General features: G+C 37.8%; 1 protein-coding gene across 3 annotated transcripts in view; it reads right to left on the minus strand.

The window, feature by feature from the left end:
* setd5 (SET domain containing 5) overlaps nt 1-11,398 on the minus strand; it is a 41,392-nt gene extending 29,994 nt beyond the window's left edge. For 2 of the 3 annotated variants that reach the window (XM_069189436.1, XM_015348277.2), the window contains exon 1: nt 10,960-11,398. The gene's annotated coding sequence lies outside the window, so the exon portion shown is untranslated. Of the gene's footprint in view, nt 1-1,493; nt 1,533-2,201; nt 2,512-10,959 lie in introns of those variants that run through there. The other variant, XM_069189435.1, reaches the window with a different exon arrangement.
* Between the last annotated feature and the right edge of the window lie 404 nt (nt 11,399-11,802).

Genomic DNA, 11,802 nt, shown 5'->3' on the forward strand with positions numbered 1-11,802 from the left:
TTCTCTGCGATTTACACTAATTTACAAAGAACGTTTGGCATCAGGAGCAAAGGGCTGAAATTTAGTATTAAACTAAATAGTGTATACCATCTGACGCAAACTGAAGACGGAATTGAAATAAAACTAACAGAGGAGAGCGCATGCCAGTGTGGGTGGATAAAAAGAGTATGAATCCCTAGAGTTTGTGCTGTTGTGCCTTGCTGCATAGAACTAGTCTTTCCTGCAGCCTCTGAATGATGCAACATTTATAAAAGAGTTCCTTCATGTAAAGTATCTTGTAAGTAGGCTATACAAAAGCTACAGTACTAAAAGAATATTCCATACTAATTCAGGCAATGTATCAGAAACACAAAGCACATGATTGATACTTGTGACTAAACCACTGAATTTAAACTAAAAAAATGTTTTAGGATCAAAGGGGGAGCATAAAACATTTCTGCTGCGGACTGCAGTCTTATAAGCACACGGTCACAAAAAACAGCCTCTCCTACATTTAGGCAACTGTGCCAAATAATTGTTTTTTACAGGCCAACACATTGTGAAAAAAATGACTGAAGATCTGTTGCATGCACCTACTTTGCAAAAGTCCCTATAAATAAAGGCATTTTCACTGCTGTTAAGTTTGGTAAAAGAAATAAACACTTCATAAAGTAAAAATACCTAGTTACGTGTGCAGCTCCATATCTATTATCATTATCATATAACAGTGCTCCAGCCAGCCAATAAAAATGCACAGTCAGTACATATTTTAATGAAGGACTTTCCATTTCATAATTGAAGGCTGTAGAGATGTTTTAGATTAAAGATAAATTTCACAGACCTTCTTGATATTTTTCCATATTCTAAAAACAGTTACTGTGCTGTATTTTATCTAAGATTATCAATGTAAAAGTCTATTTCTGATTTTGGGGCCTCAGTATTTAATGTATTGGGGCCTGCCACTTACAATTCAAAAAAAAGTTTTTGTGTGAATAAAAAAAACTGCAAACAATTTGAAACTTATTGCAAAAAAAATCCAATGACTTTGTTTTACAAATAATAGCCGGACAATGTTATAAAAGTTAATTTCTTCCAAAAACAGAATTATGTTCAGGAAATATTTAAACAGAAACAATTTCAGTCTCCTTCAAAATCAGAATATGGGACAGTGTCACAGTGAAATCCACTCTGTGGAGCTCTTTGTCACATGTTCTTACTCTCCAGTGAGCTAATTGTAGGATTCAGGAACTAAATGCCAGAACAAAGGTCAACTATTGCAGTAGATCAACCTGTTTTCTTTACATGACATTCTGCGGAAAGGTAGACTTGGCTCTTCTGTCACCGGGTTCTACAGTAACTTCTGTGAAACTAAAAGATACATGCTCAATAAAAGAATCCTTAAGATTTCTTGTTGAATATACCCAATCTGTTTCCTCCTTTATTCAAAACACTTGTAGAATATTTGCACCAAACCTAAACTGGAAAATATTACTATCGACTTTGAAAACACTTACTTTTACAGGCAGACTGTCACGAAAGGTTTGAATCGGGATCTGTATCAGAGCGAGGAACAAAGGTTAATTCCATATTGAGTAATATGAAAAGACATTGTTGAGCCTTTGCAACAAATGTACTTGTAAAAACATTAATTCCAACATTTGTTACCTCTGACAAACACTTTACCTAAATAAAATCCTAATTAAAATGTTTGTATTTAAGAAAATTGATGGTAGGGGTAATGTTTTTCTTAGTATAAAGCTAATTAAAAAGATCTGGAAGATCATCTCTGCATTAACTTTTAAGAACAGAAGAAAAATTAACTAAAACCACATCAGCTTATGGTCTATTATGAAATACACTATTTTAAAAAAATATCTTTAAACCTTTAGACTGTGTTCTGTAGCTTATAAACCTAGAGATCCTGCATACTTCATTATGTATCAAGTATACAGCTCTTAGAGCTTGATGCAAACGAAAATACTAATAACTGATTTTTCCTAAAATATCATTTTATTGCTTTGAAGGTTTTACACCTATAGAAGAGGGCTTCTCTTTGAGTCCCTTATCCCAGGGAAGGGGCACACCTGTTCCTAAGATGACTATTGCCTGTCCACACCTCTTTTCTGATTCCTTTAAGAAACATTATGCTGCAGGAAGATATGGACTATTGCAATAAAAATACACAGCACAGAAATATCTTAAGTTTACTAGAGCCAACTTACAGTCGTTCTTCGAATACGCAAGCAGCGTAGACCACAGCATCACCATCACCAGCTGGGCTGTTTTAACCCCTCTGTGCAAAACCAGCTCAGCACCACAGAGCAGCTGCGATTAGAGAACCCGCACAGGAAGAAAATGGAAGCAAGCACATGAGCCGATCTGTACATTCACAAAAGTGAAGCAACGCTATTCTCCAGGACAAACAAGAGGAAATGTTCATTGCAGAGTTTCACTTCATTATTTCAAGGACAAGACTGATCATAAATAATATGTATAAACATTGACGAGGGGCTCCTAGGAGCTAACACAGTGCATGTACAATCAACAAATGTTAAATAAGGTGTGGAAGGAGCTTACAAGCAAGATACAGTTCAAAGATGCAGAAAAAACAGCTAATCTGGTTTGGTCTGATTAAGGTTCACAAAGTACACTGCCACATCTATTACATTTTCAAACTGCTTTTGTGCACAATGTAGACTTAAAAAATAATGTTAGCTGGACCTCCTCTGCAGCAAGGCTGTCTTATTTCCGACTGTAACAATGGGAACTACGTTGCGTTACATTAAAACAAAAATCAAAGGTAATAACATATCAAACCTTGACAAACTTGACATATTACTGTGTAATGTGTAAAATGTCTTAAACTGTGGAAAATGTCTTAGTTTTTCTGCTTTAAATATTGACGCATAAAGCTAGGGGTCTGGCAAAAGTCACTCCAAGAGAAAATTCAACCGGTTTCAAGGAGAAACAACACCTGTTCCGTGTTAATTTAACCTGGGGAATGAGGGGGATGTGCTGCAGGATTTTTCCCACTCAACAGCCTTGCCCGGTGTCATCCTGTTTGCCAAGCCCTGTGCTCGCAGAGCTGTGGAAAAAAGGCTTGATTTCAGAATCCAACCAAGACGCCTGTGATCGAGCAGCACATGACAATTACAAGCAACATTAGTGGTTAGGCCTGATGGCCAAAAGCAGGGACACCACGGCACTCTCTCAGCATGGAGAGAAATATTCAGGGAAAATATAAAAAGTATAATTACATTAAGGTGAAACACCAATGCATAGAATGTACAGTCATTAAAATGCAACAATAACATCTATTATCAGTGACCTCCTTGTCAGAATAAAAATATTGTATTTTCTTGAAAAAGCCTGAAGGGCTCGTTCCATCTGAACATGTTTTTTCATGCTGTTTATTGCCTTTCTTCTCCCTTGCATTTTTCCTCACCCTAACAACTACCTGCAAGCACGTGGCAGTCTCAACTTGGTTCACTCCAAACACCCAAAGCACCCAAAACATCTGTGGGAAATGCATGCCCAGAGACCCAAAGGTGAAACAGAGAAGACCTTGATTTGAAAACTGCAAACAGGAAATTCTACGAAGTCACCTACGAGGTGTCAGGTTACATCCATGCTGTATGTCAGATTGGTTCTAACTCCGAGCACTTCTACAGCAAAGAGCTTGTGTAAAAACAAAAGGCACCAAACACTCAAACAGTGCAGGTCTAATATTCTTGTGATTTATTTTTTTCATTTGTGTGGTTATCTTTTACTGTCTTGCTATTAAATTAAGATTTAGCTATACAGGTACCAATCACTTAAAGTAGTAGAGCTTAGTACTCAATCTCTGCAAACTGAATGTATTCCTTGTTCAGTGATTTCTTTACTCAGTCAGACATACAGGCAGGCAGATAAAACTCCCCCTGTGAAAATCTGAAGTGAATTAGCACACAATGGGTAATGTATCGAACATCCTTAAATGTAAATGCAGAGCTTGTTTCATCCGATTGAAGTACATGGACCTCTCCCCTTTACCACTTTATACTCCTGCAGGCTTCTGGTAAACTATGATCCCATTTTTTAAAACAGTAGACTTATGATGTTTGAACTCCTGCTTTCCCACAACACCTGATTAATGGCTAACGTTTTATGGTTATTCAGCATTGAAAATGTCATGATTCTCAAACATTAATTTAATTTTGGAAAAAGGTTTCACTGGAATCTAAAAAAAAAATAATCTATTTGGGTAAAGAGGACGAGATGAGTGATGCTCTCCTCTGCAGTACGCTCCACGTACAGCAGCAATTATCTTGTGGCTACAATAAGAAATGAAGCAGTATTTTACTCTTTTGAACTTTCCTCAGACTGCTGACCAACAGATTCTTTTCTGGTCATGTCTGCATATGTGCATAATTTAGCAATGGTGATGGTACACTAAGTTTCCTTTTCAGCTACACAAAGAACTAGCTTACTTCAGGTACCTGAATTAGAAGTCAGAAAGCTCATCTTCAATGGTTAGCCCACATTTCATGTACTTTTGAATACATGTAATTTTGTTTTATGACCATTTGAAATATTGAGTGAAGTTTGATTCTAATCGACAAACACACATTAATTAAGTGCAATGAGAAAGTGAATGAATATACAAGTAAATTATTTAGCATCTGGGCAACACGACTGGTAGCAGGTAGCCCCAGCAGAAACACTCATCAACTGAATAATTTTTTTAATTATGAAATACGAAGCAGGAAAAGTACATTCTTAAGAACTTAAGTGTTGTTTTCTGATAAAGTCTCGAATGGCAACATCTGCATTGTACACATGTCTGTAACTGTGTTGTAAAAATAATTAAATAACAGCTGTACAAAAAAATGAGATGCAACACAAAAACGGGGCTGTTTTCTGCCACACACTAGTGAAGTAGTCCCCTCCCCCTCCTTGTCTGTGTACTTTGCTGGAACTCTCTTATTCTGATGGAACAGTGCCAGTTCACTGCTCCACACACATTGTATTCTTCACAAACATCTTTAATGGTTCAGAGACAATATAGGCAAGATTTTGGTTTAAAAAAAGGCAAAAGGTTAGCAGCATGATAATTAAAAAGCCTGGACACAGCTTACAGTAGTGTGACCTATAATGGTATCCAATTCTAGAAGCCCCTGAAGAATTTTCAAAACGTGAAGATCTTCGCCTTTTTCTCAAAGTTTTCTGTCTGGCTCTATCCTGTGATGTAATCACATGACAAACAGACCTTTCCTGGTCTGAGCATTCTTCAAGAGTTTCAAAAGCAAAGAGGCCTAGAGAAGGGTGAAAACCTTTTATGATCTCTTAAAACGCACTAGTTACAAAACCAAACACAACTACATAACGCAATTACATTGGTTAACACAAAACTAGTAAAGAAAAAGGTAACAAAGGGCAGTATTTGCATTCATATCTTAACATAACACTTTCAAAATAAAAGTAAAACTACTACAATGTCAGAATTCCATGTTCCAAAAAGCAGAATTATAGCTTTAGCTATTATTTTATAAATACAAAAACAGGAAAGAAAATTGCATTTCAGTAAATGAAAGACTAATGTATCAAGATTTAAAATTGCCTGATTTGATGTTTAAGCCTTTAATTGAACACAGAAGGAGTAATTGTTCTTTCTGTTTTTGGGTGATATACAATTTTGAAACAAATGACAGCACATGACAGTCTTACAAAGCATAAGCACATTCATTTGCTTCCATAAAAACAACAGCAAGTGGTACTGTGACAAATTTTATGTTAAGAAATTGGAATTACAGCTATCATTCAATCATTCTATAAGGGAACAGACCTCCTTGTCAGCAGTAACAAAACCTACACCACTACTAGGAGTTATAGACGTAGAATATGGAGCAGAAAAACGTGCAAAACTAGCAATCAACTGCAGAATGCATGTTTACCATGCTATCTTAACACTTGCTGAGCCTTACGTGCAGTAATCCAGTTAGATGATCTGAAATTAATGTTGAGATTTTACAGAAAATTCATTAACTTGCAGTCTGAAGTTATAATCACCAACAACAGAAAATTATACATACCAAACATTTTTGCTTAAACATATATTAGATAGGGAATTGTCTGAGAATAAATTACATTGTACATCTACATAATATAGTGAAGAGAAAAGGGGGCAAATTTCCAGAAGTTAAAAAGAGACAAACTGTAGCTAATAAAAGATGTCTGTACAGTCTAATAATTTTGATCCCATCGACTCACACTGTATAACAGAATCATATTCGTGTCACAGCTTATTACATTGCAAACAACTAATTTACAGTGCCAAGTTATTTAAAATTGGCAACTCGTGTGAAGCTGACATTTATGAACTAGACAAATAAAAGCAAAAGATCCAAATCACAGAAGAGTGGCAATATTTTGCACACACAAACATTTACATAAAAGTAAAAACATAACAATGTTGTAGCTCAAAATGAAACTCATTTTAAACTCAGAAATTATAAAAGAGAAACTAATGCAGTAAAGGGTTTTTGTCCATATGTAGCAGTCTTCGAATGTGGGACAGTTCTAATCTTTATATTCTCTTACCTTGTTTACAGCAGGGATTAACCACAAAAGCAAATGTGACTCTAAACCATAGTACTGTTGCAGTTTTATGCAATGATCTTTTGCTAATACATGTGCTACAATCTTTGAGAATGCACCTTTAACAAAAAAAAACAGGTATTTGACAACTGAAAAGTCTGAATATCCAGTACCAGTGTCATTATCATACATTTCTAAAATTATATCTTAACAGATCAGTGAAATGATGCGTCTAAAGGAAACTGCTGTCTTGAGTGCACCATTTTGGCTCCAATTTCTCACAAGTCACATGAAGACAAAGGCCCTGGTTGAAGCCAGTATGGTCTCAGTTTCACTCAGTGAAACCAAAAGCCAGAGAATCAATGTTCAACTTTGTTACTAAGTAGAGTAAAGGTGAAACAAATTTGGAAACGTTCTGTGTCAAGTGTGACTTATCTAGTCACGATTCACAAATGGAATTTCCCAGTGTTCAGCTGGGTCCAACGCAAACCTTAGGAAAGATCCACTAAAGGTATCTTAACCAGAGAGGCTTTAGACGGGTGAATGTATCTATGTACTACATCGAAAGCATATGAAGATCATGAAAAACAAATTTTAATGATCATTAAAAAAACACAGGCAAGATTTGTATACTTAAGAGTAATAATGCCTCTCTTTTTCAATAAGACACATTTTAAAGATTCAAACTTAGGGTGAATAAGAAAAGCCTGACCAAAGCTCGCTATATGCAGACATATTGCTTTTTGTCTACATCCTGCGTCGCGTTCAAATCTCACTACATCCCTTAACACCAGAGGAGCATTCTCAGCTGTGCCGAAAAGGACTGGAGTTCTTGTTTGTTACAGAAGTGATTTAATGCTTTTGAAATGGTAAAACCTATCCATAGATGGAGTAATTATTGTAAAACCTTATCTTACTGAAGTGAATTGTGAAAAATCCACATACAATCAAGGCTTCCTTTACATACACATTTGTGTTTCAAAGAGAGACAAAAGAACAGTCTCATTTGAAAAAGAATGAGAGATCCTATAACATATGGGAATGGCTGACTGCTTCTGGGCGCTCAAGAGATAAGCCAGGCCAGAGCTGCATTCAAAGGCTGCTATTGTACCCATTTGTAATGCTGCAGCATTAAAAATACATTTAAATGTAAAGCTTTATTTCTTCCATTTCTGTTACAGTGGCATCCACAAATGGTGCTATTTGCTCCATTCTACATTTTATATTCAATTCTTCGAGTTCATCACTATAAATAAGCACTGAATCTTTTCTATGCCACTTTCCGTAAACCCTAAAAATCCAAAGAAAATGTTCTGTTGTTTTATACAATCCCAGACTTCCAACCACTCTTTTTTTTTGCAAACTCTGTTAAAAGATTTCAGTTTATTCAAAGAAAAAAGTTTTTTTAGTATCTAAACATTTCCCACCAAGAATTACGCCTGTAATGTAGTCTCCTGTAGAAATCAAGAAGCATTTGTGAAGAATCCTAACCCATAAAAGACACACAAATCACACAAGGGAGGAGACTGAACTTTAGGAGGATATCAGAATATTTTACCAGTTACAAAAGAAGAATCACACACAGGAACAATGAGACAGAGGACTAATCAGTAGCTGACTCACTGGATGTGTGGAAACAGGGGCAAACTAACTCAAACAAGAAGCAGTGAATGAAGCATGTCAGTGCCTTGAGTTCCTCATTTAAAGGAAATTCGTGATTTGACTGCAGTAAATTAAAAATCACTTAGGCTACAAGCAAACAAAATTAAAGAAAACATTATGTATGCAGGAAGTATCAAACAATTCTGAGAGGTTATTAGACAAAGCTCTATGACTAGGTAAAAGTCTATAATTGCAGTGTCATGTATAATATATTAAATCATTACAAAGTTTATACAGCAGAGCAGCAAACATTGCTGGTTAAGAATCAACCATCACAAATGACCTCTGACACAGAACTTCTCCATACAACCATCTGGCATTTTAGTATTTTCCCATGGCTCCAGTTGCTATTTCTACCAAATCATTAACACAAAATAGATCAGCTCTCAATAAAAAACAACATTAGATGAATTGGGCCCATTTCAACTGACTAAACAAAACAGCAACAACATTCACAAACAAGGGTTGATCTGAAGTGACACATTAATGACACCCCTTGATTTTTTCTGTGATGTTGAAATTCAATATCAGAGAACGGCTGAGCACTAGAGAATGGATTTCCCATTGTGAGAAAACCTCAGACCCTAGGAATCAGCCCCTGAAACATGAAAGTGCTTTCTATCCCAGATTTGTAACTGTGAAAACCCGTGAGAAAGTGGTCAAAAACAAAGGTTAGCAACTTAACTATATACCTAAGGATAATATGGAACTAAGTATGTGCCTGTTAGGGTCTTGTTTACTAATGGGTAAGGATATCAAAGCAAAAAACTGAAGTGGAAACTTGGATAATCAGTCAGGACTTGCAGGGTGGAAAAGGAAATGAACAATTTAATATTGAAAGGTATATTCAAATATTGAATCAACTAATTTGGAAAACTGCCAACATCCATAAAATGACTCAAGGGTGGCTTTAATTAGTAACCCACTTCCAAACTGGTGTACATCACGGCCTTGATGTCCCTTTCAGCTTTAAAAAAAAAAGACTTTAAATGATGCTAGATACCCTGTGAACTCTTACAAACATCCGGCAGCGAATGGCCCTGTGGGTGGAAACAATAGCACACTGACTTATGGCTCACACACGACAAACTAAAACCAAGCTGCCCAACTGGGACTGCACCCGCTTGAAACAGTACAAGAGACGTAATGGAGGACACGCCGGCTCTGTAGAACCCAAGCAAACAGATCAAGATTGAAGTCTGGAGGCATAAAAACTTGATTTTGCGTTTCCCCACAGGTGGAGCACGAAACGCCTTCATCGTAAAAATACTACAATATGTCACCTTTGGTGTTTGGAAATGCTGTAATACACCAGTTTTTTTTTTCTTTCGATCGCTGTGCCCCGAATGAACAGTTGTTCAAAACCTGCCTGTCAGCGCCTTCAAAAAAGACTCAATTAAATTCAGCGGCCTTCGACGTTGAGCGTTGGGCAGGCAGATAAGCCCCTCCTGGTCGTTAAGCAAAACCGAAAATGTATTTTTTAAAAAACGGTGCGTGGATGCAAGTCTCTCAAAACTTTTTTTTTTAACTTTTGATGCGCATTTAAGGGGGACAGTCCGGCGTGGTGGGCACATTTCCCCCCTTTACAAGTCATCACAGCTTAGGGCACAAATGAACAAGCATTGTGATCTCTGTCCTTGTAGGCTGGAAAGTCTCGGCTAGATCCTGCTGGCTCTGCAGTGCTGCTACAGGCCTGACCTCTCTCTCTCTCTCTCATTTCATCTCACTTGTTGTTGAAATAAAAATGGAGGCTAAAAAAGGAAACAGGAGCTCTTCACAAATACCACCCATTTCTCCCTGTCGCTACTGAGGTGGGGGAGAAGGAGAAAATCAAATCGCCCAGCGTTCAGGAGTCTTGCACAGCACTTCAACTAAATGCATTCAAGAAAATAAAAACAGGGGCTGACGGGTAGCCTGGGGAGCTATAAAGCCATTCTGCTTCTATTAAAAGACGTTGTCAAAAACAGGGAACTGGGTTAACTTGGACACAACGAAAATAGAAAACAAAAGTAGAATTTCAACACCGTTTTATCTCGTATCAGATTAGTAGGTATGCATATTTTAGAATCGAACAGGAAGCGTGATTGGTCGGAGCTAACACGCTAAATCCTATCCAAAAAAGTGAACGTTATTTATTGATGACACTCAAATTTCTTAAATACTACCTGATTTTCCCCAGCCCAAGCAATTCACATGGTCAAATGTCTGAACGCCAGATGACTCGCAGTGCAATACAAACCCTGAAAGTAGCTAACTCAATTCAATCTTCGCTAGTTTCAGCTCTAATTTCACCTCATTTAACATTGTTGTGCATTTGAAATCCTTCCTTTTCCTCACTATAACATGTATTCAATATCCATGTTGATGCTGATGAACAACCACATTTTATATTTCTAACAATTAGAAATCGCTGCCTATGCAATATCAACGACGTTTAGATTGTTTAAATAAACTCCACATCTGTGGTACAATTTCAAAAATAAAATTCAAAGGAGCATTGTTTACATTGAAACACTGCATAGCACGAAGCCCAAAACCAAAAATAACTGTCCCTCACAGCTTAGGAAATATTCTTCTGCAATTTTTTTAAACATTTATACACTCAAATAAACATCTTGCAACGCCCTGTAAGCATGAAAGATGTAATCTTTCATGTGGACTACCATCACATAAACCTCAGATTTAAAAACCTCAAGATCCAGCTAAACCTGACAAAAATCGTTCAAATATAGTCAGACTTACCTATAAAGGCCTCTTCACCCCAGTTCAAATCGAGAACCCGCTGATTTTGTCCTTTGATCTAGAAATATTCCAACATCAAGGCAAATCTAACAACAAGGCCCTTAAAACCACCGCGGCGTTTCCTGCACTCAGTACCCGGGAAGGTGGCTCCTTTTTCCCGGGTAGCTGACAGCCTTCTCAGTAGCCCTTGCACAGGGGGGAAAAGTTTTATTCCCTGTTCTATCGCAGCCCAAGCACCTCCGTGGGTTGTCTACAATCAATTCCTGGTGTTTAAATCCGTTTATAATAGTGTTTTTAGTATTTATAACCGGTGTTTATGAAGGGAGATGTACTGCTCTATGTAGAGTTAAGGCTCTGATTCTCTCTCAGCTCCTCAACATTCGCAGTGCCGCCCATCCCCCTCCTAACCGGCATCAACCGCGGGAGCCAGCGAAACTGACACACAACCAAAACACGGGGATTCCCAGCCGTCGACGCAGGGGCTCAACGGTGGGCGGCCCTGCGATCCCTCTCTTGTTTGTGATTGGCGGAACGGGTGTCTTTCAGGACAGTTGACTGGAACGGAAAAAGACTACTGGAACAAAACAGCGCCGATAGTCCCGTTATTTCTTCCAAAGGGGGAAGGGAAGCCCCCTCGAAGGGGGTGGTGAGGTTGAGCCGCGGCTTGTTGTCGCTCACACGCTAGTGCCCGGTGCGGTGTACACAGAAGGGGACCTGCGAGAGCTGCGGAGGGAAGTGGCGCAGTGTTGGATTTTGAAAGTGGATGAGCCGAGAAAAAAACAAAATGAATGTTAAGTTATAAACGCGGTGGACTTTTATGTTCCTTTGGGGCGGGGGGGATAT

Source organism: Lepisosteus oculatus, chromosome 4 (assembly GCF_040954835.1).
Source record: "Lepisosteus oculatus isolate fLepOcu1 chromosome 4, fLepOcu1.hap2, whole genome shotgun sequence".
Taxonomy (NCBI): Eukaryota; Metazoa; Chordata; class Actinopteri; order Semionotiformes; family Lepisosteidae; genus Lepisosteus; species Lepisosteus oculatus.